Source organism: Myodes glareolus, chromosome 9 (genome assembly GCF_982192425.1).
Source record: "Myodes glareolus chromosome 9, mMyoGla1.1, whole genome shotgun sequence".
NCBI lineage: Eukaryota > Metazoa > Chordata > Mammalia > Rodentia > Cricetidae > Myodes > Myodes glareolus.
In genome coordinates this window covers 18,541,406-18,546,480 of record NC_142034.1, presented here as the reverse complement: position 1 = coordinate 18,546,480, position 5,075 = coordinate 18,541,406, and the positions used below count along the sequence as shown (strand labels likewise).

Below are 5,075 nucleotides of genomic sequence, written 5' to 3'. Positions count from 1 at the left end.
AGCTCCGGGACAGCTAGGGCTGCTCCACAGAGAAACCCTGTCTCAAAACAAACAAACAAAAAGAAACTTGACTCAAGTTGGCTGTGTCGACACACTCCTGTACTCAGCACTTGGGAGCCTGAGACTAAAGGATGCTATTTTATCTTTGGCACAGTGGCTGTGCCTTAATCTACTGCTATTTCAGCCAGCAATTACGACGCCACAGTTACCAACAGCCTGGTTGCTCAGGCTGCAACCTGGCAGGAATTCCTTACCCGCAGGCACTGGCTCTGCCACTGCTGCTGAAGGTAGCTTAATTAAATCTCTCTCCTTCTATATTTAAATAAAACTCAAGACTCAAAGGCTGGGGTGAGAACCTACCAGCTCAGAGAGGTTGAATACTACCTAGCTAACCTCATCTCCTTGCGGTCATCTCCCAAAAGCCCTTCCTCCAGCTCTGCCAAAACAGAAAAAAAAATCCAAGCCACCCAAAAACCCCTTCTTACTACTTCTGATGTGCATCCAGGCTTCTTCTGGATGCCCTCTGATGCTCTATCATCATCATCTATCTGTCAGCTAGTTGCTAACACAGCCTTCTCCTGACCCAAGGTTAATTTTATTTAATTAACACAAAACAAACTCAGAGTTCACAGTGTGAGGAAATATCCCCAACAGGAATAGCAAGTTCAGGGCTAACCTGGCTAAGTGAGAGCCTGTCTCAAACACAGCAAACTCTTGCGATTCCAGATCTCCGGCCCTCAGGCCCTGCAGAAGGTAAGTGAGCACCGTGGGGGAACAAGGACAGCTCTTGATGCCTCCCACATCCCAGATATACTTGGTAGAGCCCAGGTCTGCGCACCTTTTAAACTCCCTTATGACTCTAAGGGACAGCTAGCACTGGGAAGCAGCGCCCTGAAACCCGGTAGAGCCAATTCTCTCCTGCGCCTACGACTACGTCTATCTGCTCTTCCGGTGAGGGGAGCCCTGCACCTCTTGAGGTCTGTCTGGGCTGTGGTCTCTTTGTCCTGCTTTCCAACCATACTGCCTTTCTGGGAAGTCATTAAGGCTCCTAGGATTTCACTATTAACAAAGTTCAGGTTTGTCCGACTAGTCAGTCTTGCAGAGAAATGAGGCAAGAGACCTTCCCGGTAGGGGAAAAGGGCGTGGAAGGGACACAAGTCAGGAGAGAAAGGAAGGAGCTGACAGAAGCAGGACTTGGGTTAGGCAGTGTCCACCAGAGAAGACGTGGTGTTCAAGCCAACAGAAAGTCTTTATTAGTCGGCTGGCGTTTGGGACCCCAGTGTGGTCCTGAGCCTTTCTTGGGATGAGCTTTTAAGCACAAAAAACCACATCCTGGGATGACATGCATCAAGTCGCAGGAATAGTTATCCAGAAGTGGAGCTACAGATACCTAAAAGCAAGATCAGTACATTCAGAGACTTTCCCAGAACTATGGACTTTGATGAATCGGGTCTTTGTTTCATTCTGGCGGGCGGCGCTGTCTGACTACCTGCTGAGTTTTGCAGCCCGAATGACACGTCTATCATGGAGTCAGTTGTGCTAGGTCTGGGGGCCTGTTACACTTGGAATGAAAATACCTAGAACGGTGGCCTGACACCAAGGGTTCAAGAAAGAAATGTCTTTCTCTTCTTCTCAAATGTCTCCAGCACCATGCTGCTGGAAACCTTGGCAGGTGCATACCCAAAAGGCCACTGAGCACAGTAGAGCAACAGGCACGGTCCCCAGGATCCTTGACCTATAGTGTCTGCACTTGGGCATGTACTATGTTCTGTGCATTTAATGTAGGTCAGCATATTGAGTCTCCACAACTGTCTGCTTTAAAAGTGAGGGGACTGAGACTTCAGATTTCAGGTGATCTGCTCAGGCTCAGTCAGGTGACTAGAGCCAGGATTTAGCTCAGATAGACAGTCTCCAGAGCTGAGCTGGTGGCCACCATGCATTGCCGCCTTTCTTCATGACAGCCCCATTTTACAGATGAAGATGCTGAAGACACAAAGAACTATTTATGGTCATAGAGTGGGTGACAGGGGAGGCAGGGCCAAACCTTCCTTTTGTTGGTATCTCCTCCCACGCAATCCTTGACTCTGCCAGTTTGCACCCAGCCTAGTTTGGTTCCCTCCCCTCTCCCCGCCATCTGTCCCCCCAACATATTCTGGGCTTGCACGTGCAGCACTGAATCACAGGGGAGCATGAGAGCCCCTCTGGAGTGAGTGACAGGTTTTATTTCTGTTCAGAGCCAGCTTGTAGGGTGCGGGGGAGGGGGAGCTGCCAACTCTAGCCAAAACACCCACCCCTACTAAAGCTGTTGAGGGCGTGGGCAGCCCCAGAGGGGCTCCAGGGAGCCCCATGACACCAACTCCCCCAGTACATCTAAGCACTCAAGGGAAAACTTGAGCCTGCCCACGTCATCTGTCTCATGTATAGTCTTTTCCCAAGGGAGGGTGCAGGGCCCCATAGTCAATGAAAGTGCCCCTCGGGAGTTTCCTGAGATTAAACTCTTGGTTCCTAAGCTCCTTCTGACTTTCCACTCTGCGAAAGACTGGAAGGGGTCCTGAGAAGTTGTTTGCTTGGGGTTTGCTGCTAGGCAGCCTGGGGTCACATTTACCGGCTGTGGCCCCTAACCGATTTACCCTCTCCCTCAGTGCTATAGTGTTCCCCGGTGTCAGCGATGGTAATATGTCACCTGTGCTCTGCCCAGGACCATGCCCTCTATCAAGCACTCCTGGCAATGCCCAGGGAAACTGGAAGCAGGGACACCCCCACTACCCACCACTCTGTTTCAGGTGCACGCTTCTGGCTGGCTCTGCCTTACATGCACGTCGTATCGTAACAACTGTGATGGTCTCCAGGGCACCGTTGCTCAGGTACTCCAGCCAGCTTTGGACGTCAGCCCTGAGCTAGTCCAGTGGTGAGGGTGGGTTTTTGCTCTCTCTTCACCTGAGCAGATCAGCTGTGTCCTCCGGGGGATGCTTGCTGGCGGTCATCCTAGACCTCGACAGGTTCCTCTAGATAATGGGTACATTATCTCCCATTTAGCCAAACCCTGCAAGTACCGAGAGACTCCTCGTACAGTTTGGACCTGGAACATTCCAGAAAGACATAGTTGAAGGCTCCATCTCTCATTGGTGGCACTGCTGGGAGGCGGTGGACACTGAGGAATCTTGCTGGAAGAAGTAGGCTACTGGGTGCATGATTTAAAAGGGTTGGGATTACTGACAAGTAGTACTGCGCCAGTTTCTGCAGGGCTAGGGGGTGAACCCTGGGCTTCCTGCAGAGGAGCCAAACAGTGCGGTGCTACACCCTAGCCTAAGGGTGGGTTTTACCTGCTACCCTTTCTTTGCTTCCTAGCTGCCAAGCCCTTCCACCAGGACCTTCTGCCTCACCGCAGGTCCAGAAACAACAAAGCCAAATGGCAGGGACTAGAAACTTCAGAATTCCTAAGCCAAGATAAATCATCTCCACCACGGTAGAAGATGGAACACCGTGGCCAAGACTGATCTCAGTGGACTCCAGGACATCCCCCATCTTGAGTTCAGGGCCCCGACTGTTCATTTAGCCTTCTCAGAGATTTTGCCACAACAGTGAAAAGCTGACCAGCACAGTCTCCTGCTTGCCAAGGTCCTAGACATAGTCCTGGGCTAGATAAGAAAAACCAAAGGCACAGGTCAGGGAGGAGTTATGGTGGTTCAGAAAGTGAACCCACACTTTCTGGCACTCCTTCAGATGAGGTGTGGCCTGATCCTCTTGGTGAGTGTGGATGACTTAGTGGCCTGATTCACAGGCACAGAACAAGCTGGAGGGAGGTGACAGTGACGGCTAAGCCGGGTGGAAGGGGCACTTTCTTGGGCTACTCCTCACGAAGGTTAATACTGTCACCTTGACAGATCTAGAGACACAAGACACACTAATGTGGGCAATACCACTCTAGGGGCCGGGGCCCTGGCTGAATAAAATAAGAGCGAGGACTGAGCACAGTATTCATTGTGGATGCTGCTAACCCCACCGGTTGGACTAAGACCACTGCCACAATTTAAAGCTGAATTTGAAACAAGCTTTAATGAAATACTGGCCAGGTTGATGGACTGTCTGCTCAGGTTCATCTCTGGTTTTCCAGAAAAACGACCCAAGGCAGGGTTTGCAGCGGCATAAGGATTTCCCATCAGGTCCAATCAGGGGCAAGCATACATCCTGATGTACCTCTGGCCTGCATCTCATCAGGAACAAGTGTACTCTGTGAACCCATCATCACCCACATGTGATCAAGCACATCCGGTGCAGATGGGTCAAGCAAACTTGCTTAGGGAGTGAAGACGTGTGGCGTGTCGTCTCCCATAAACAGTCACCTCCGTTCTCTCACCACCTCTCTGTCCTTGGGCGAAACGCTTGCAGATCAGAGGCTGTTTTGTTTTAAAGATCTCCTAGGCATAGTCATTAAAACTTAAAATGTAACTTTGGCTCTCACAATGCTTCCTGACTGTGGATGCAATGTGACAGCTGTCATGCTCCTGCTGCCAGGACTTTCCTGTCAGGATAGCCGGTACCCTTGACCTGTAAGATAAAATAACCTCTCCATCTTTAAGTTGTTTTTCCCAGGCATTTTGTAGTAATGATGGGTTAAGTGTCTGAAAGCTCACCCTGAAGGAAAATTCAGCGTGGTGCTGGGAGACACTGAAGCTATGTAACAGAGAGATAAGGAGGTAATATTCCCCCAGAAGGTAGCAAGGCCTTCAACCAGAAGCTCTATAGGAGCCAGGTGAAGTGGTAGTGGTGCACTCCTTTAGTTCCAGGACTCAGGAGGCACAGGCAAGCGGATCTCTGGGAGTTCGAGGCCAGCCTGGTCTACAGAGTGAATTCAAAGCTCTTCAGGAATGGAGGCCTTTCCTAAGATCTGTGTGAAGGCATTGTCTTGGAAGCAACTCCTGTAGCCGAGCCTTAGGCTTACAGCCCAGGCCAATCAAAAAATATTACATTTGTTTATTTGTGTGTGTGTGTGTGTGTGTGTGTGTGTGTGTGTGTGTGTATGTGTGTGTGTGTGTGTGTGTGTGTGTGTGTGTGTGTGCCTACCTGTGCCACAG

General features: G+C 50.5%; 1 long non-coding RNA gene across 1 annotated transcript; it reads left to right on the top strand.

Moving 5' to 3' along the window:
- The first annotated feature begins 1,186 nt into the window (after window positions 1-1,186).
- Window positions 1,187-4,449, top strand: LOC146893321 (uncharacterized). The gene is made up of 2 exons (XR_015003441.2): window positions 1,187-2,864; window positions 3,349-4,449. It is a non-coding gene; the product is annotated as an uncharacterized LOC146893321 (long non-coding RNA).
- The last annotated feature ends 626 nt before the right edge of the window (window positions 4,450-5,075 follow it).